Below are 21,770 nucleotides of genomic sequence, written 5' to 3'. Positions count from 1 at the left end.
TGGCTGTCATGTTGTGGAGTATTCCTCATGTGACTGTGTCTGGTGGGAGTGTGGCTGTCATGTTGTGGAGTATTCCTCATGTGACTGTCTGTCATGGGAGTGTGGCTGTCATGTTGTGGAGTATTCCTCATGTGACTGTCTGTCAGTGGGAGTGTGGCTGTCATGTTGTGGAGTATTCCTCATGTGACTGTCTGTCAGTGGGAGTGTGGCTGTCATGTTGTGGAGTATTCCTCATGTGACTGTGTCAGGTGGGAGTGTGGCTGTCATGTTGTGGAGTATTCCTCATGTGACTGTCTGTCAGTGGGAGTGTGGCTGTCATGTTGTGGAGTATTCCTCAAGTGACTGTCTGTCAGTGGGAGTGTGGCTGTCATGTTGTGGAGTATTCCTCATGTGACTGTGTCTGGTGGGAGTTGGCCGTCATGTTGTGGAGTATTCCTCATGTGACTGTCTGTCAGTTGTGCCGTCTGTGGAGTATTCCTCATGTGACTGTCTGTCAGTGGGAGTGTGGCTGTCATGTTGTGGAGTATTCCTCATGTGACTGTCTGTTAGTGGGATGTGGCTGTCATGTTGTTCATGTGACTGTACTGTATTGTGGAGTATTCCTTGACTTTTATTTGTCATGTTATTTATTTCATGTGACTGTCTGTCAAACCCAGTGTTGTTATGTTCTACTTTGCATGTGACTTCCATCATGGTGGGAGTGTGGCACCATGTTGTATTTCATGTGACTGTCTTTATTTAGTTTGCCTTGGCCATGTTTGCCTTTACCTTTGTGACTTCTCACCTGTCAGTGACTGGAGTGTCACAAAATCATGTTATGGAGTTTCTAATGTGACTTATTGAAACAACTGGGATGTTTGTTTTATGTTGTAACTTGTGTGTATTCCTCATGTTTACTGTGTCTGGTGGCAGTGTGGCTGTCATGTTGTGTATTCCTCATGTGACTGTGTCTGCTGTATGTTATTTACTTTCCTCATGTGACTTGTTTGCCTTTACCTGGTTAAATCATTTGTAAAATGTGACTGTTTCTACTGTATTATTGACTGTATGTTTGTTTTCCTCCATGTGTGTCTGGTGGGAGTGTGGCTGTCATGTTGTTGAGTATTCCTCATGTGACTGTCTGTCTGGTGGGAGTGTGGCTGTCATGTTGTGGAGTATTCCTCATGTGACTGTGTCTGGTGGGAGTGTGGCTGTCATGTTGTTGAGTATTCCTCATGTGACTGTGTCTGGTGGGAGTGTGGCTGTCATGTTGTTGAGTATTCCTCATGTGACTGTCTGTCTGGTGGGAGTGTGGCTGTCATGTTGTTGAGTATTCCTCATGTGACTGTCTGTCTGGTGGGAGTGTCTGTCTGGAAGTTCTACATAAATAGTGATGAGGAGTTCCCCTCTTCCCCTCTGAAGTGTCAGGATGCTGCCACAGGCGAGCTGCTCTGTTCTGTGTGTCGGGTGGGGGATAAATGTATGTGTGTGTTCAACCGTGTGTGTATCTTCATCTGTGTTTGTTGAGATGTAAGCTATCTGTGCTTGTGTGTTTACTCTGAGTTTTACTCTGAAGTCCTGTGATTGTGTTTGTTTCCTTGGGCATGTAGCAGAGTCTGGTGTTTGTGTGTGTGTGTGTGTGTGTGTGTGTGTGTGTGTGTGTGTGTGTGTGTGTGTGTGTGTGTGTGTGTGTGTGTGTGTGTAGGTCTGGGTGTGTATGAAGTGTGTGATTTTGTTTGTCACCCTGAGCATGTAACCATGTCAAGTCCTGTCAGGGTCATTCACTCCAGCTGGGGAAGGAGGACATCCGTATGATTACAGTCCTCTCTCTGTGTGAGTGTGTGTTCACATGTTGATTTTCTCTTTCCTTTTTTTTCAAATGCTTATCTCCAAGACTGATAGAGACAGGGGCAGTTGATATTTGTATTTTAGAAAACCTGAGATGGGTGATAAGAAGGAGGGGGAGGCAACAGAGTAGAAGGTAGCAGAGCTAGGGACAGAGGGAGGGACATAAGTAGGGAGGCAGTGCTGATTGGATTGGAGAGAGAGCTGAGAAGGTACGGGGATACTACTGAGCAAGGAAAAAGCGAGAGAGAGAGAGAGAGAGGGTGAGTTAGTAAATGCTGTTTGTAGTCGAGTGTCATGGAATCACAGCAAAGTACACTGGTAGCAGGGATAAAGAAAACCTTGAACTAACCAATGAATTAAGGAGAATAAGAGAACAGACACTACGGAGAGAAAAGAGAAGTGAGTCTGGTCTTTCATCCTCTTATCTGGGCATCAGACGGAGGAGAGGAGAGGAATCCAGAGAGAGGGGGAACGGATGATAACAGGGTGCTCATTCCTGTTTAACACCATACAGCCAGGAACAGACTACAACATATGGCCGGCATCGTCATTGGGACTGCTGCGTTACATTGGGATTGTTTAAATGGTATACACGGTGAGCGTGTGTGTGTGTGTGTGTGTGTGTGTGTGTGTGTGTGTGTGTGTGTGTAAGCTATGCATGTGTGTGAGTGTCGCAGTATATTTTGATATTTTTTTCAGGCTTGTCTAATGCTGAAATTATTTTCATAGAGAGCGAAAGAGGCAGAGATAGAGAGCAAGAGAGGCAGAGATAGAGAGCAAGAGAGGCAGAGATAGAGAGCGAAAGAGGCAGAGATAGAGAGCAAGAGAGGCAGAGATAGAGAGCGGAGAGGCAGAGATAGAGAGCAGAGAGGCAGAGATAGAGAGCGAGAGAGGCAGAGATAGAGAGCGAGAGAGGCAGAGATAGAGAGCGAGAGAGGCAGAGAGAGAGCGAGAGAGGCAGAGATAGAGAGCAAGAGAGGCAGAGATAGAGAGCGAGAGAGGCAGAGATAGAGAGGAAGAGATAGAGAGCGAGAGAGGCAGAGATAGAGAGCAAGAGAAAGGGGATCATGGAAAGAGAGAGACAAAGAAAAATAAAGCCAGAAATTAGATAAAGGTTTGTGAGAGTTGATATTAAAGTGTTGGCCTCAGACCTGACTCTCTGTCTGTCTGTCTGTCTTTCTGTCTGTGTGTGTGTGTGTGTGTGTGTGTGTGTGTGTGCGTTTGTGTGTGTGTGTGTGTGTGTGTGTCTGGCGTTTTCCTCTTCAGTGCCAGTGTGTGTGTCTGTGAGCTGATAATAGCTACCCTATTGGTATTCTGAGGAGGGAGCTCCAGGATCTCTCTCTGCTCCTACCCAGGATGGCATCACAGAGACAGGATTGTGCTCGCCTGTGGAGAGGCCACTGGAATAGGTGAGTGTCTATTCCTCATCTTCATCCTTTCGCTCTCTATCTTTCTCTCCCTCTTTTTCTATTTCTCTCTCTCTAGCCATTTTCTCTATTTTCTTTTTTCAACCTCTCTCTCTCTCTCTCTCTCTCTCCCTTCTTTCTTGCTCTCTGTCTTGTTATCTCTCTCTCTCTCCCTTCTTTCTTGCTCTCTGTCTTGTTATCTCTCTCTCTCTCCCTTCTTTCTTGCTCTCTGTCTTGTTATCTCTCTCCCCTTTCTCTCGTTTGTCATTTAGCTACACCATATGCATCTCTGATGAGTTTTCCCTCAGTTTCCTTGCTTCCATTTCAGCATATTTCTACCTGTTTTCCCCTAAAGCTCTGCAATGTCTCCCTCCATCACTCCTTCTTTCCGTCCTCTTTTCGTCATCCATCCATCCTCCGCTCCTCCTCCATGCAGACATAAACAAGCCTCTAGTGTGATGGATTTTGATCAAATCTAACGGCTCAATTCCATGTGTTGCTCTCCTCTCTGTCCCGCCCTCTCACCCCCTCCTTGCCTCTTCCCCCCTCTTCTTCTCCATCTCTCTGTCTCTCCACACTCTCCACATTCTATTTGAATTGACACTCAGAGAAGACAGGGCAGTCTCTATATTGACACAGCCAGTACAGTAGCTGTAAAAGCTGTGGACATAGTCTCTGTGTTTTTCCACGATGACCATTCTACGCCTGTCTGTTGGTGTGCGCGTGCAAGCGTGTGTGATGCCAGAGAGGGCAGGCTGTGTGTTCTGTGGTGTTTGTGTCAAACAATTTGGTGAGAAATCAGCCAACAACACAGCCGTCCTCTCCTCTTCTTACACCTCCAACCCACCACCATGAGCCCAGCCAACAGCCTAGCACACTACATGCTCCTGTGGGTACTGGGCTGTCAGCGCGGGAACATCCACACATTTAGTATTGATTGGAACTGATACACTGAGTGGACTGTAATGTTTCACCTCAAATGGACCGTCTCTCCCCTGTGGCTGCATGCAGAGAGGAAGTGTCAGTTCGGCCTCTTTAACAGCTGACATAGGTTAGATAAGGGTTATAGTACTGGGAAGAGACAGAGAGGTTTCATACAAGCTGTACAGATATAACTGTTACATGTCCAGTGTTGCAGGGTACATAGAATAGAATATACTCTTAGAAACAGGATACGATTTGTTACTGTAGTGGTACCCTGTAAGGTAGGACCTTTGTAACTTCACTTATAGGGACGTAATTGTACCCCAGTTCATACCTCAGATAGTACCTTTCTTACATATAGTCCACAGGTACAAAAGCATGCTTTTAGAAAAGGTACATTTTGCCTTTATAGCATTTCAGAAATGTACCTCTACCATAGACCACTTAAACTGGTACAACACTTTATACTAGATCAGTGTTTCCCAATCTTTTTATAGTCCCGAATCCCTTCAAACATTCAACCTCTAGCTGCGTACCCCCTCTAGCACCAGGGTCAGTGCACTCTCAAATGTTGTTTTTTGCCATCATTGTAAGCCTGCCACACACACACTATATAATACATTTATTAAACATAAGAATGAGTGTGAGTTTGTGTCACAACCCGGCTCGTGGGGAGAGCTCTTATAGGATCATGGCACAAATAATAATATAATAATAATACATATTTTTGCTCTTTATTTAACCATCTTACATATAAAACCTTATTTGTTACTTGAAAATTGTGAATAACTCACCACAGGTTAATGAGAAGGGTGTGTTTGAAAGGATGCACATAACTCTGCAATGTTGAGTTGTATTGGAGAGAGTCTCAGTCTTAAATAATTTCCCACACACAGTCTGTGCCTGTATTTAGTTTTCATGCTAGTGAGGACCGAGAATCCACTCTCACATAGGTACGTGGTTGCAAAGGGCATCAGTGTCTTAACAGTGCGATTTGCCAAGGCAGGATACTCTGAGCGCAGCCCAATCCAGACATTTGGCAGTTGCTTCTGATTAAATATAATTTTCACAGAACCGCTTGTTGCAATTTCATTGAGGCTCTCTTGTTCAGATATTGGTAAGTGGACTGGAGGCAGGGAATGAGAGGGATAACGAATCCAGTTGTTTGTGTTATCTATTTCGGGAAAGTACCTGCGTAATTGCGCACACAACTCTCTCATGTGCTTCACTATATTACATTTGACATTGTCTGTAAGCTTGAGTTACTTTCGACACAAAAAAATCATACAATGATGGAAAGACCTGTGTGTTGTTAATGCAGAAAGAGAAGAGCTCCAACTTCTTAATCATAGCCTTAATTTTGTCCCGCACATTGAATATAGTTGTGGAGAGCCCCTGTAATCCTAGATTCAGATCATTCAGGTGAGAAAAAACATCAACCAGATAGGCCAGTTGTATGAGAAACTCGTCATCATGCAAGCGGTCAGACAAGAGAAAATTATGGTCAGTAAAGAAAACTTTAAGTTCGTCTCTCAATTTTAAAAAAATGTGTCAATACTTTGCCCCTTGATAACCAGCGCACTTCTGTATGTTGTAAAAGTGTTTCATGGTCGCTGCCCATATCATTGCATAGTGCAGAAAATACACGAGAATTCAGGGGCCTTGCTTTAACAAAGTTAACCATTTTCACTGTGGTGTTCAAAACGTCTTTCAAGCTGTCAGGCATTTCTTGGTAGCAAGAGCCTCTCGGTGGATGCTGCAGGGTACCAAGTGATGTCGGGAGCAACTGCTTGCACGTGCGTTACAACTCCACTATGTCTCCCTGTCATGACTTTTGCTCCATCAGTACAGATACCAACACATCTTGACCACCAAAGTCCACTTGATGTCGCAAAGCTGTCCAGTACTTTAAAATATCCTCTCCTGTTGTCCTAGTTTCCAGTGGTTTGCAGAAGAGGATGTCTTCCTTAATTGACCCCCATAAACATAACGGACATATACCAGGAGTTGTGCCAGGCTCGCCATGTCTGTTTACTAATCCAGCTGTAACGCATATAATTCACTGGCTTGTATGTGAAGCAGTGATTGTTTCAAAACATCTCCTGCCATGTCACTGATGTGTCGTGAAACTGTTGTTTGATGAAGACGTTGTCTGTATAGTTTTGTTGTCCTTTTCCCACAGCATTGTCCCAGACATATCCGTTGCAGCAGGAAGAATGAAGTCCTCCACAATAGTATGGGGCTTGCCTGTCCTAACCACTCGGTAGCTCACCATATAAGACGCTTCTAGCCCCTTCTTATTTATGGCATCTGTTACTTTTATACATGTCTTATTACTCGAAAGTTGTCTTAATTGTCGCTTAAAAAAACTCCCATGGCTTATTTTCCAAATTCCATGTTTTGTTTCTAAATGTCTGCGCAAGAGTGAAGGTTTCATCCAGTTGTGATATGCGGCCGTACTTTGTTTTTGGACCATTTATCAATTTCCGAGATAACGGAATGCGCAGCAGCTACGTTTGGCTACATATGGACTGTTAGTGGAATTCCTGTGAGAGAGTAACGGTTAATGTGATTGGATGTTCATATATTTGACTCGGCTACCTGTATTTGACATTGTGTTGTTATTTAAGCACTAGATGGTTTCATTTAATTTCTGGCCGTGAAACGAGGCTACTCAGGCGAGAAAAAAAACTCACCCAAATGTATAGCCCGTTAGAAAATATAAATGGACTGTTTGAAATTTGAAGATTTATTTTGTTGAACAAAATAATAAAATATTTACATATATATTTTATTTATTTTTTAAATTGTATTTTTTAAGTGTGAGTCACATTTTTATTTGGCATACCCCCAACAGCATTGCACGTATCCCAGTTTGGGAATACCTGTACTAGATTATCCGTACAGGTAGCGAACTGTACTATGCGACATCATTATGGGTACCTCTGAAGGTACATTATATGCTTTTTGATCTTTTTGTACCCCAGGGAACAATTTGCACCCTAACCGTACCCTTATTTCTAAGGGTGGGTGTTTTCACACTTGGTCCCTTTCAGACAATTTTTGTAAACTCTGTGCTTTTCGCTTAATTTTTAACTCAGACCCCTCAAAAGAGCCCCCAAAGCAAACCAAACTAAAACCATCTCAAGAGGTGGTCTGAGTTCGGTTTGCTTGAATTCCGCGGTCCGGATCCTTTTTTTAGGGCAATGTGAACACGAAGCCACCCAGGTTCACTTGTGATTATTCTCACATCACACACTAGACTACTGCAACAGCGTTTCCCCTGTCATATCCCCTCACACTAGACTACTGCAACAGCATTTCCCCTGTCATATCCCCTCACACTAGACTACTGCAACAGCATTTCCCCTGTCATATCCCCTCACACTAGACTACTGCAACAGCGTTTCCCCTGTCATATCCCCTCACACTAGACTACTGCAACAGCATTTCCCCTGTCATAAACCCTCACACTAGACTACTGCAACAGCGTTTCCCCTGTCATATCCCCTCACACTAGACTACTGCAACAGCATTTCCCCTGTCATAAACCCTCACACTAGATTACTGCAACAGTGTTTCCCCTGTCATAAACCCTCACACTAGACTACTGCAACAGTGTTTCCCCTGTCATAAACCCTCACACTAGACTACTGCAACAGCATTTCCCTGTCATAAACCCTCACACTAGACTACTGCAACAGTGTTTCCCCCTGTCATAAACCCATATCCCTCACACTAGACTACTGCAACAGCATTTCCCCTGTCATATCCCCTCACACTAGACTACTGCAACAGCATTTCCCCTGTCATAACCCCTCACACTAGACTACTGCAACAGCGTTTCCCCTGTCATAACCCCTCACACTAGACTACTGCAACAGCATTTCCCCTGTCATAACCCCTCACACTAGACTACTGCAACAGCATTTCCCTGTCATAACCCCTCACACTAGACTACTGCAACAGCATTTCCCCTGTCATATCCCCTCACACTAGACTACTGCAACAGCATTTCCCCTGTCATAACCCCTCACACTAGACTACTGCAACAGCATTTCCCCTGTCATATCCCCTCACACTAGACTACTGCAACAGCGTTTCCCCTGTCATAAACCCTCACACTAGACTACTGCAACAGCATTTCCCCTGTCATATCCCCTCACACTAGACTACTGCAACAGCATTTCCCCTGTCATAAACCCTCACACTAGACTACTGCAACAGCATTTCCCCTGTCATAAACCCTCACACTAGACTACTGCAACAGTGTTTCCCCTGTCATAAACCCTCACACTAGACTACTGCAACAGCATTTCCCCTGTCATAAACCCTCACACTAGACTACTGCAACAGCGTTTCCCCTGTCATAAACCCTCACACTAGACTACTGCAACAGCATTTCCCCTGTCATATCCCCTCACACTAGACTACTGCAACAGCATTTCCCCTGTCATAACCCCTCACACTAGACTACTGCAACAGCATTTCCCCTGTCATAAACCCTCACACTAGACTACTGCAACAGCATTTCCCTGTCATATCCCCTCACACTAGACTACTGCAACAGCATTTCATAAACCCTCACACTAGACTACTGCAACAGCGTTTCCCTGTCATATCCCCTCACACTAGACTACTGCAACAGCATTTCCCCTGTCATAACCCCTCACACTAGACTACTGCAACAGCATTTCCCCTGTCATAAACCCTCACACTAGACTACTGCAACAGCATTTCCCCTGTCATATCCCCTCACACTAGACTACTGCAACAGCATTTCCCCTGTCATAAACCCTCACACTAGACTACTGCAACAGCGTTTCCCCTGTCATATCCCCTCACACTAGACTACTTCAACAGCATTTCCCCTGTCATATCCCCTCACACTAGACTACTGCAACAGCATTTCCCCTGTCATATCCCCTCACACTAGACTACTGCAACAGCATTTCCCCTGTCATATCCCCTCACACTAGACTACTGCAACAGCGTTTCCCCTGTCATATCCCCTCACACTAGACTACTGCAACAGCATTTCCCCTGTCATATCCCCTCACACTAGACTACTGCAACAGCGTTTCCCCTGTCATATCCCCTCACACTAGACTACTTCAACAGCATTTCCCCTGTCATATCCCCTCACACTAGACTACTGCAACAGCATTTCCCATTTCCCCTGTCATATCCCCTCACACTAGACTACTGCAACAGCGTTTCCCCTGTCATATCCCCTCACACTAGACTACTGCAACAGCATTTCCCTGTCATAAACCCTCACACTAGATTACTGCAACAGTGTTTCCCCTGTCATATCCCCTCACACTAGACTACTGCAACAGCATTTCCCCTGTCATAAACCCTCACACTAGACTACTGCAACAGTGTTTCCCCTGTCATATCCCCTCACACTAGACTACTGCAACAGCATTTCCCCTGTCATAAACCCTCACACTAGATTACTGCAACAGTGTTTCCCCTGTCATATCCCCTCACACTAGACTACTGCAACAGCATTTCCCCTGTCATATCCCCTCACACTAGACTACTGCAACAGCGTTTCCCCTGTCATATCCCCTCACACTAGACTACTGCAACAGCGTTTCCCCTGTCATAAACCCTCACACTAGACTACTGCAACAGCGTTTCCCCTGTCATAAACCCTCACACTAGACTACTGCAACAGCATTTCCCCTGTCATAAACCCTCACACTAGATTACTGCAACAGTGTTTCCCCTGTCATATCCCCTCACACTAGACTACTGCAACAGCATTTCCCCTGTCATAACCCCTCACACTAGACTACTGCAACAGCGTTTCCCCTGTCATATCCCCTCACACTAGACTACTGCAACAGCATTTCCCCTGTCATAACCCCTCACACTAGACTACTGCAACAGCATTTCCCCTGTCATAACCCCTCACACTAGACTACTGCAACAGCATTTCCCCTGTCATAAACCCCTCACACTAGACTACTGCAACAGCATTTCCCCTGTCATATCCCCTCACACTAGACTACTGCAACAGCATTTCCCCCCTCACACTGTCATATCCCCTCACACTAGACTACTGCAACAGCATTTCCCCTGTCATATCCCCTCACACTAGACTACTGCAACAGCATTTCCCCCCCTGTCATATCCCCTCACACTAGACTACTGCAACAGCATTTCCCCTGTCATATCCCCTCACACTAGACTACTGCAACAGCGTTTCCCCTGTCATATCCCCTCACACTAGACTACTGCAACAGCATTTCCCCTGTCATATCCCCTCACACTAGACTACTGCAACAGCATTTCCCCTGTCATATCCCCTCACACTAGACTACTGCAACAGCATTTCCCCTGTCATATCCCCTCACACTAGACTACTGCAACAGCATTTCCCCTGTCATATCCCCTCACACTAGACTACTGCAACAGCGTTTCCCCTGTCATAAACCCTCTTACACTGGTGCCACAATAGAGAGAAGATGATGATGTGCAGGTTCACAGAAAATAAATGCTGTTTTTGGTTATGGCCTATTGATTAGCGATTGTCAAGGATGCACAGAAATTCCAAAATGTGTGACGTTTTTAGTTCAGATGATTAGTTTGTAATATGTGATCTGTAGGCTAAGAGAACTTCATAAGCTGTTTATTCCATTGTAGAGTTTGAATAGTGTGAGAAGCACAGGAGGTTGGTGGCACCGTAGTTGGGGAGGACGGGCTCATGGTAGTGGCAGGAGCAGAATAAGTTAAATGGTATCAAATACATCAAACACATTGTTTCCATGTGCTTGATGCCATTCCATTCACTCTGTTCCAGACATTATTATGAGCCGTCCTCCCTCAGCAGCCCTCACTGGTGAGAAGACACCAACATATTTGGTAACAATCACAACATAGGGTACAAAATCAATTGTAGCTCTTAAAGGGGCAGTAGTCTACATTGGGTGTAGAATTTCCAATTACAGCATTATTTAATCTGCAGTTATTCTTCTGCTATTTATTCTGTTACCAATAATATGTACATCTTAATAGTATGTTCTGATTACAATTATTATGTCTCATCTTTAATAAATGCAATCTATTAGCTTCCAAAATGTAAGTAGCTGTCCGATAACACATTCTGATAGAATGGCCTGCAGTGCATTGAGTGAATGTTGGAAAAAAGATCTTGGTTCCTTTCTAAACATAGCAATGTGAATACAAAGATGACTCGGACCACAAAATAGGTGAAATGAACTAGCAAAAGAGTTGAGTATCTGGGCTGAACCGGTAAGACTTAGCCTGGAAGCCAGATCGGTTCTGCTTCAGCCAACTGCTTTGTCATTGTCATGCTTTGGCATGTTTGATATTGTTGGCTAAACCTGTAGCAGATTTGGCAAGCAAGCTAGGTAGGAATGGGGCAGAGCCAGGGTTGATCCTGGATTGTGTAAGGAGAGACAGTGGCTTTATCTTAGCTGTATGTACGAAAAATGCACTTACTATAACTGAGATATATGTGGTTGTCTCACCTAGCTATTTTAAGATGAATACACTAACTATAATTTGCTCTGGATTAGAGCATCTGCTAAATGACTAAAATATAAACATGTCTGTATATGGTTAGTGGTTTTAACCTGGCTGTATATGTGGAGAGAGGAGACAGGTGGTTTTAACCTGGCTGTATATGTGGAGAGAGGAGACAGGTGGTTTTAACCTGGCTGTATATGTGGAGAGAGTAGACAGGTGGTTTTAACCTGGCTGTATATGTGGAGAGAGGAGACAGGTGGTTTTAACCTGGCTGTATATGTGGAGAGAGGAGACAGGTGGTTTTAACCTGGCTGTATATGTGGAGAGAGGAGACAGGTGGTTTTAACCTGGCTGTATATGTGGAGAGAGGAGACCGGTGGTTTTAACCTGGCTGTATATGTGGAGAGAGGAGACCGGTGGTTTTAACCTGGCTGTATATGTGGAGAGAGGAGACAGGTGGTTTTAACCTGGCTGTATATGTGGAGAGTGTAGACAGGTGGTTTTAACCTGGCTGTATATGTGGAGAGTGTAGACAGGTGGTTTTAACCTTGCTGTATATGTGGAGAGAGGAGACAGGTGGTTTTAACCTGGCTGTATATGTGGAGAGAGGAGACCGGTGGTTTTAACCTGGCTGTATATGTGGAGAGAGGAGACAGGTGGTTTTAACCTGGCTGTATATGAGGAGACAGGTGGTTTTAACCTGGCTGTATATGTGGAGAGAGGAGACAGGTGGTTTTAACCTGGCTGTATATGTGGAGAGAGGAGACAGGTGGTTTTCACCTGGCTGTATATGTGGAGAGAGGAGACAGGTGGTTTTAACCTGGCTGTATATGTGGAGAGAGGAGACAGGTGGTTTTAACCTGGCTGTATATGTGGAGAGAGAGACAGGTGGTTTTAACCTGGCTGTATATGTGGAGAGAGGAGACCGGTGGTTTTAACCTGGCTGTATATGTGGAGAGAGGAGACAGGTGGTTTTAACCTGGCTGTATATGTGGAGAGAGGAGACCGGTGGTTTTAACCTGGCTGTATATGTGGAGAGAGGAGACAGGTGGTTTTAACCTGGCTGTATATGTGCTGGTTTTAACCTGGCTGTATATGTGGAGAGAGGAGACAGGTGGTTTTAACCTGGCTGTATATGTGGAGAGAGGAGACCGGTGGTTTTAACCTGGCTGTATATGTGGAGAGAGGAGACAGGTGGTTTTAACCTGGCTGTATATGTGGAGAGAGGAGACAGGTGGTTTTAACCTGGCTGTATATGTGGAGAGAGGAGACCGGTGGTTTAAACCTGGCTGTATATGTGGAGAGAGGAGACAGGTGGTTTTAACCTGGCTGTATATGTGGAGAGAGGAGACAGGTGGTTTTAACCTGGCTGTATATGTGGAGAGAGGAGACCGGTGGTTTTAACCTGGCTGTATATGTGGAGAGAGGAGACAGGTGGTTTTAACCTGGCTGTATATGTGGAGAGAGGAGACAGGTGGTTTTAACCTGGCTGTATATGTGGAGAGTGGAGACCGGTGGTTTAAACCTGGCTGTATATGTGGAGAGAGGAGACCGGTGGTTTTAACCTGGCTGTATATGTGGAGAGTGGAGACCGGTGGTTTAAACCTGGCTGTATATGTGGAGAGAGGAGACCGGTGGTTTTAACCTGGCTGTATATGTGGAGAGTGTAGACAGGTGGTTTTAACCTGGCTGTATATGTGGAGAGAGGAGACAAGTGGTTTTAACCTGGCTGTATATGTGGAGAGTGGAGACCGGTGGTTTAAACCTGGCTGTATATGTGGAGAGAGGAGACAGGTGGTTTTAACCTGGCTGTATATGTGGAGAGAGGAGACAGGTGGTTTTAACCTGGCTGTATATGTGGAGAGAGGAGACCGGTGGTTTTAACCTGGCTGTATATGTGGAGAGAGGAGACAGGTGGTTTTAACCTGGCTGTATAAGTGGAGAGAGGAGACAGGAGGTTTTAACCTGGCTGTATATGTGGAGAGTGGAGACCGGTGGTTTAAACCTGGCTGTATATGTGGAGAGTGGAGACCGGTGGTTTTAACCTGGCTGTATATGTGGAGAGAGGAGACCGGTGGTTTTAACCTGGCTGTATATGTGGAGAGTGGAGACCGGTGGTTTAAACCTGGCTGTATATGTGGAGAGAGGAGACAGGTGGTTTTAACCTGGCTGTATATGTGGAGAGAGGAGACAGGTGGTTTTAACCTGGCTGTATATGTGGAGAGAGGAGACAGGTGGTTTTAACCTGGCTGTATATGTGGAGAGAGGAGACAGGTGGTTTTAACCTGGCTGTATATGTGGAGAGAGGAGACAGGTGGTTTTAACCTGGCTGTATATGTGGAGAGAGGAGACAGGTGGTTTTAACCTGGCTGTATATGTGGAGAGAGGAGACCGGTGGTTTTAACCTGGCTGTATATGTGGAGAGAGGAGACCGGTGGTTTTAACCTGGCTGTATATGTGGAGAGTGTAGACTGGTGGTTTTAACCTGGCTGTATATGTGGAGAGAGGAGACAGGTGGTTTTAACCTGGCTGTATATGTGGAGAGAGGAGACCGGTGGTTTAAACCTGGCTGTATATGTGGAGAGAGGAGACAGGTGGTTTTAACCTGGCTGTATATGTGGAGAGAGGAGACAGGTGGTTTTAACCTGGCTGTATATGTGGAGAGAGGAGACCGGTGGTTTTAACCTGGCTGTATATGTGGAGAGAGGAGACAGGTGGTTTTAACCTGGCTGTATATGTGGAGAGAGGAGACAGGTGGTTTTAACCTGGCTGTATATGTGGAGAGTGGAGACCGGTGGTTTAAACCTGGCTGTATATGTGGAGAGAGGAGACCGGTGGTTTTAACCTGGCTGTATATGTGGAGAGTGGAGACCGGTGGTTTAAACCTGGCTGTATATGTGGAGAGAGGAGACCGGTGGTTTTAACCTGGCTGTATATGTGGAGAGTGTAGACAGGTGGTTTTAACCTGGCTGTATATGTGGAGAGAGGAGACAAGTGGTTTTAACCTGGCTGTATATGTGGAGAGTGGAGACCGGTGGTTTAAACCTGGCTGTATATGTGGAGAGAGGAGACAGGTGGTTTTAACCTGGCTGTATATGTGGAGAGAGGAGACAGGTGGTTTTAACCTGGCTGTATATGTGGAGAGAGGAGACCGGTGGTTTTAACCTGGCTGTATATGTGGAGAGAGGAGACAGGAGGTTTTAACCTGGCTGTATATGTGGAGAGAGGAGACAGGAGGTTTTAACCTGGCTGTATATGTGGAGAGTGGAGACCGGTGGTTTAAACCTGGCTGTATATGTGGAGAGTGGAGACCGGTGGTTTTAACCTGGCTGTATATGTGGAGAGAGGAGACCGGTGGTTTTAACCTGGCTGTATATGTGGAGAGTGGAGACCGGTGGTTTAAACCTGGCTGTATATGTGGAGAGAGGAGACAGGTGGTTTTAACCTGGCTGTATATGTGGAGAGAGGAGACAGGTGGTTTTAACCTGGCTGTATATGTGGAGAGAGGAGACAGGTGGTTTTAACCTGGCTGTATATGTGGAGAGAGGAGACAGGTGGTTTTAACCTGGCTGTATATGTGGAGAGAGGAGACAGGTGGTTTTAACCTGGCTGTATATGTGGAGAGAGGAGACAGGTGGTTTTAACCTGGCTGTATATGTGGAGAGAGGAGACAGGTGGTTTTAACCTGGCTGTATATGTGGAGAGAGGAGACAGGTGGTTTTAACCTGGCTGTATATGTGGAGAGAGGAGACAGGTGGTTTTAACCTGGCTGTATATGTGGAGAGAGGAGACAGGTGGTTTTAACCTGGCTGTATATGTGGAGAGAGGAGACAGGTGGTTTTAACCTGGCTGTATATGTGGAGAGAGGAGACAGGTGGTTTTAACCTGGCTGTATATGTGGAGAGAGGAGACAGGTGGTTTTAACCTGGCTGTATATGTGGAGAGAGGAGACAGGTGGTTTTAACCTGGCTGTATATGTGGAGAGAGGAGACAGGTGGTTTTAACCTGGCTGTATATGTGGAGAGAGGAGACAGGTGGTTTTAACCTGGCTGTATATGTGGAGAGAGGAGACAGGTGGTTTTAACCTGGCTGTATATGTGGAGAGAGGAGACAGGTGGTTTTAACCTGGCTGTATATGTGGAGAGAGGAGACAGGTGGTTTTAACCTGGCTGTATATGTGGAGAGAGGAGACAGGTGGTTTTAACCTGGCTGTATATGTGGAGAGAGGAGACAGGTGGTTTTAACCTGGCTGTATATGTGGAGAGAGGAGACAGGTGGTTTAAACCTGGCTGTATATGTGGAGAGAGGAGACAGGTGGTTTTAACCTGGCTGTATATGTGGAGAGAGGAGACAGGTGGTTTTAACCTGGCTGTATATGTGGAGAGAGGAGACAGGTGGTTTTAACCTGGCTGTATATGTGGAGAGAGGAGACAGGTGGTTTTAACCTGGCTGTATATGTGGAGAGAGGAGACAGGTGGTTTTAACCTGGCTGTATATGTGGAGAGAGGAGACAGGTGGTTTTAACCTGGCTGTATATGTGGAGAGAGGAGACAGGTGGTTTTAACCTGGCTGTATATGTGGAGAGAGGAGACAGGTGGTTTTAACCTGGCTGTATATGTGGAGAGAGGAGACAGGTGGTTTTAACCTGGCTGTATATGTGGAGAGAGGAGACAGGTGGTTTTAACCTGGCTGTATATGTGGAGAGAGGAGACAGGTGGTTTTAACCTGGCTGTATATGTGGAGAGAGGAGACAGGTGGTTTTAACCTGGCTGTATATGTGGAGAGAGGAGACAGGTGGTTTTAACCTGGCTGTATATGTGGAGAGAGGAGACAGGTGGTTTTAACCTGGCTGTTTATGTATATGTCTATTTTTATTTGTTTTTTATCTTGGACTTTTGCCTGTTTGGGAGACAGTGTTTTTCTCCTGGACTGTGGTTTTAGCTGTTGCCTTTAAGGAGCAGCGAGATAGAGAGTGAGAATGAGTGTGAAAGTGTGAGCGAGATAGAGAGTGAGAATGAGAGTGAAAGTGTGAGCGAGATAGAGAGTGAGAATGAGAGTGAAAGTGTGAGCGAGATAGAGAGTGAGAATGAGAGTGAAAGTGTGAGCGAGATAGAGAGTGAGAATGAGAGTGAAAGTGTGAGCGAGATAGAGAGTGAGAATGAGAGTGAAAGTGTGAGCGAGATAGAGAGTGAGAATGAGTGTGAAAGTGTGAGTGAGATAGAGAGTGAGAATGAGAGTGAAAGTGTGAGCGAGATAGAGAGTGAGAATGAGAGTGAAAGTGTGAGTGAGATAGAGAGTGAGAATGAGTGTGAAAGTGTGAGTGAGATAGAGAGTGAGAATGAGAGTGAAAGTGTGAGCGAGATAGAGAGTGAGAATGAGAGTGAAAGTGTGAGCGAGATAGAGAGAGAGAATGAGAGTGAAAGTGTGAGCGAGATAGAGAGTGAGAATGAGAGTGAAAGTGTGAGCGAGATAGAGAGTGAGAATGAGAGTGAAAGTGTGAGCGAGATAGAGAGTGAGAATGAGAGTGAAAGTGTGAGCGAGATAGAGAGAGAGAATGAGAGTGAAAGTGTGAGCGAGATAGAGAGAGAGAATGAGTGTGAAAGTGTGAGCGAGATAGAGAGTGAAAGTGTGAGCGAGAATGAGAGTGAAAGTGTGAGCGAGATAGAGAGAGAGAATGAGTGTGAAAGTGTGAGCGAGATAGAGAGTGAAAGTGTGAGCGAGAATGAGAGTGAAAGTGTGAGCGAGATAGAGAGTGAGAATGAGAGTGAAAGTGTGAGCGAGATAGAGAGAGAGAATGAGAGTGAAAGTGTCAGCGAGATAGAGAGAGAGAATGAGAGTGAAAGTGTGAGCGAGATAGAGAGTGAAAGTGTGAGTGAGAGAGAGTGAGAATGAGAGTGAAAGTGTGAGCGAGATAGAGAGTGAGAATGAGAGTGAAAGTGTGAGCGAGATAGAGAGTGAGAATGAGAGTGAAAGTGTGAGCGAAATAGAGAGAGAGAATGAGAGTGAAAGTGTGAGCGAGATAGAGAGAGAGAGACTGGCATGTTAAAACTTCTTCAGGATCGGTGTGTCCCCTGCGGGACGGTTGAGCTAACGTAGGCTAATGCAATTAGCATGAGGTTGTAAGTAGCAAGACAATTTTCCAGGACATAGACATGTCTGATATTGGCAGAAAGCTAATCTAACTGCACTTTCCAATTTACAGTAGCTATTACAGTGAAAGAATACCATGCTACCGTTTGAGGAGAGTTCACAGTTTTGAACATGAAAAGTTATTAATAAAAGAATTAGGCACATTTGGGCAGTCTTGATACAAAATGTTGAACAGAAATGCAATGGTTCATTGGATCAATATCAACTTTGCACATACCCTGCTGCCATCTAGTGGCCAAAATCTAAATTACACCTGGGCTGGAATAATACATTATGGCCTGTCTCTTACATTTCAAAGATGATGATACAAAACAACTGTTGGTTTTTTCTTTGTATTATCTTTTACCAGATCTATTCTGTTATATTCTCCTACATTCCTTCCACATTTCCACAAACTTCAAAGTGTTTCCTTTCAAATGGTACCAAGAGGATTTATTAAAGTACAGATCCACTCAGATGCTGTATAGAAAGATGGACAGATAGATATCGAGGGACTGTGAAAGATAGCAGGGATAAAAGGAGAGAGGAGACTGTGATAACTAAGATAGATAGATGTAAAGGGGGAGATTGAGCTGCAGAGAGAGAGAGAGAGATGAGGCAAAGGAATGAAGGGAAGAGGTGAAGAGGGGAATGGAAGGTAATGTCAGTGCAAGAGTGACAAGGACAGACTAGACAGGAGGAAGACAGGCAGAGTTGAGTCGGACGAGGAGAATGCGTGCGTGATAAGCCAGAATGACACAAATGTCACCAAGTCTCACATGCTCTCTCTTTCTCTCTCCCTCTCTCTGCCTTTCTCTCTCTCCTACAGGGCTGAAACCTAGTGGAATTATCTCTACCTTTCTGAATCCTTTCCTTGTCAGTCAGGAGTCACAGTTCCCACCATGGGGAATAAAGACAAACTGCTAGCATCCAGCACCCCAATACTGACCACCTCTCTACCCCTGCAGAGTGACCCCCCCACAAGGAGCCCAACCACCAGTGCTGCAATTGTTCCAGTGAGAGATGTGTACAATGCACTCTTCTGATTACAACCGCATCCAATGGGATTTAATGAAACCTAGAGGTTTGGGGTGTTGATGCCAGTGTAACAGCTTGTAGAGGACCTTGAGCTTCGGGAATGTGTCTCCCTGGAAGGAAATACTCAACTGTGACGCTCCTCCAGAAAACTACATGAGATTGTGGTACACGGGTGGATTTATCGGCTGTACATCCCGTCTAGATTATGAGACTTTACTCTGTTCACTTCAAAGTTCTGCGTCTGTTCCAGACCGGTTCCTCAGCAGAACCAAGTAGTTGACAGTCCCCCCTTGGGAATCCCACCTTCTGATTTGTTTGTGGGCTTATTTTTTAAAGGAACAATTTCCCCTCCACTTTTCACTTTTTCTGGTCTTCCTCCTTTCCCCCCACCTCTTCATCCAGTGAGGAGGAATATATTATGAAACAAGTCCATTCTTTCTGATCCTCCCTTGGTGACAGAGAGAGAAGAGGGACAAACTGCCCTGAATAGATAACGAGGAAGGAGAGAGATAACGGAGAAGAGGAGATAGGGAAACAGGTAGAGAGAAAGAGAGAGAGATAGCGAAGAGATAAAGAAAGCGAGATAATTAACTGAGATTTGTCAGAATCCTTCTAGAGACGTCCTGCCTCAGCCTAATTTAGCCTGTCTGTCTGAGATCCGCTGGAAGCTGATTTGTTGGTTGGCTGGTTGGTTGGTTGGCTGCTTGTTGCACGATGGAAGAGGCAGAAAAAGAGGCAGAATTCTGACCAGGGGGGGCAGCTGAGCACTAGAGGAGGGTAAAAGGTCCCGCTGTACACCCCTGGACCGGAACTGGATGGCTCATAAACAGACAGACAGTAAACTGGGAGGCATTATAAACAAGCATTACAAGCAGACAGTCGTCATTGTCATTCCAGACTGTGTGTGTGTGTGTGTGAGAGAGAGAGAGAGAGGGGGAGATAGGGGTATAGAAGAGAGAAGCAGTCAGTCCTGTGTTGAGTTTGGTGCTGCCTGTCTGCCTGACGGGGACTGAGAGCGAGCGACGCAGCAATTAGAGGATCTGACTGCATCCCCCTCAGCCTCAGACTCCGCTGGCAAGACTAGACAGAAACAAACAAACAGGTAGGGGGACTGCTACTAGAAGGGAAGGACAGGTTAGATAGATGTAGTGACAGCAAGAGTGAGAGAGAGAGGGAAGGAAAGAGTAAAGTAGACAGTGAAAAGGAGAGGGATAGAGAACAGGTGTCTGAAATCCCCTTCATCTGCTTGTCATTTTCTCTTCTGTTTCCCCCTCTTCTTCTGGGAGAGGTATTGGATTTAGACAACGATACTTGGAGCAGTCGAGGCCTTCTGCCGGCCCAGAGGGAAGGAAATGAGGGAAGGAAAGGGAAGGAGGGGGGCCCTTTTGGATTGAAACAGACACATTTTTCAACCCTCGTGTTTCATTTGACCAAGAGGCTCCTTCCACGTCTATAGCTCTACTGAGGAGAGGGAGAGAGATAAACAAAGGGAAGAAGACAGCACAATACCTTTTCTTTTCCTCCTTCTGTCTTTTACTCTCTACTTTTGTTGAGGGTGTCTGAAGATTTTTTTTATCCTCAGTTGTTGCTTTTTCTCCTCACCTCCAAAAGGAATATTGTTGCCTAGCTATCACAGTTCAAGTACCGGAATCTTCCATCTTTGTCCTCTCTCTCTCTCAGCCCCCCACCCCTTCTCGGAAACAATCCGGAATGCTGTGACAGCCCCACAAGTCCCCCTCCGTGGTAGACGCATCCCCTTCACCTCACCCCCTCGTCCCTGACCCCCCACCAGTGGCTTTCATCTCCATGCCTGTCGAGGGCTGTGCTGACTGGCTACCACACACATATATGGTACACCGCTTCTGATATCGTCTGACTCATTCTGTAAGTAGGACTCTTCTTTACCTGTGTTGTGTGTGACTGTTTATATGTACATGTATGTATTGTTTGTCCGTGCTTAGTTAATATCATGCTCCGTTTCCCAGCCATAGGATTTTTCTGCAGCGTTGGATTTACTCTGCCTTCAAAGCGACGCGACTCTGGTTGCCTTCTCTGCCTCAGGTGGAGGCACTTCGTGTGTGTGTGTGTGTGTGTGTGTGTGTGTGTGTGTGTGTGTGTGTGTGTGTGTGTGTGTGTGTGTGTGTGTGTGTGTGTGTGTGTGTGTTTGTGTGTGTGTGTGAGTTGCAGCAGAATCAGAGTGGTGTGAGAGTAGAAACTGCATTTATGTGTATGTGTTGTTTTTGTGTGTGTGATGTGTGAGACTGTAAGTCTGCCTGGGGTTCATTTGGACTAATTAGTGAAGTGTAGTGAACTGCTTCTCAGAGCAGTTTTGGGTTCTTTGTCAGTGCATGCATTTATTAGAGAGAGAGAAAGATGAAGACCAGAATGTGGAGAGAAGAGAGAGAGGGAGAGAGACAGAGGGTGAGGAGAGAGAGGGGGGAGAGAGGGGGCTAGGGAGGCAGGGAGGCAGGAGGAGAGAGAGAAAAAGAGAGGGGGAGAGAGAGGGGGTAAGGTGTGAGGGAGGGTGGGGGAGAGAGAGAAGAGAGAGAGAAAACGAGCGAGAGCGTGATTGATTCTGTTTTTCTCTGTCTCGCTAGCTCTGGGGCTTATCCACTTGCTTTCCAGTGTCCAGTTTACTATCAATTTCACTCATCTGTGCTAGCCTGCTGTTTCTATGTCCAATATTTCCAACAGACTGAGCCTCTCAAAGAGCTAAAATATCTCCTGCATGCTTCAAGAGTGTGTATAGTGTCAGTTTCCCTCTTGTGTGTGCCATTGTTTCCAGTTTCCAATGTTGTCTTTAGATTATAGGCTTGACAAACATGGCAGCACCCTACTGTGTGTCCATGTTCCCATAGCCCATCCATCTCCACAGGCTCCCAACACATCTTTATACAGTCCCCCATCCACCCTGCCCTGCCCTGCACTGGGAAACGCTCAATC

General features: G+C 45.6%; 1 long non-coding RNA gene across 1 annotated transcript; it reads left to right on the top strand.

Annotated features, from left to right (window-relative positions):
- The first annotated feature begins 2,077 nt into the window (after positions 1 to 2,077).
- LOC121840618 lies at positions 2,078 to 20,708 on the top strand. Its single transcript, XR_006079740.1, has 3 exons — positions 2,078 to 2,413; positions 3,094 to 3,236; positions 18,619 to 20,708. It is a non-coding gene; the product is annotated as an uncharacterized LOC121840618 (long non-coding RNA).
- Positions 20,709 to 21,770: the final 1,062 nt, after the last annotated feature.

This window comes from Oncorhynchus tshawytscha, linkage group LG23 (genome assembly GCF_018296145.1).
Source record: "Oncorhynchus tshawytscha isolate Ot180627B linkage group LG23, Otsh_v2.0, whole genome shotgun sequence".
In the NCBI taxonomy this organism is placed as follows: domain Eukaryota; kingdom Metazoa; phylum Chordata; class Actinopteri; order Salmoniformes; family Salmonidae; genus Oncorhynchus; species Oncorhynchus tshawytscha.
Note: the sequence above shows the minus strand (reverse complement) of the source record. Positions and strands in the feature narration are given on the sequence as shown.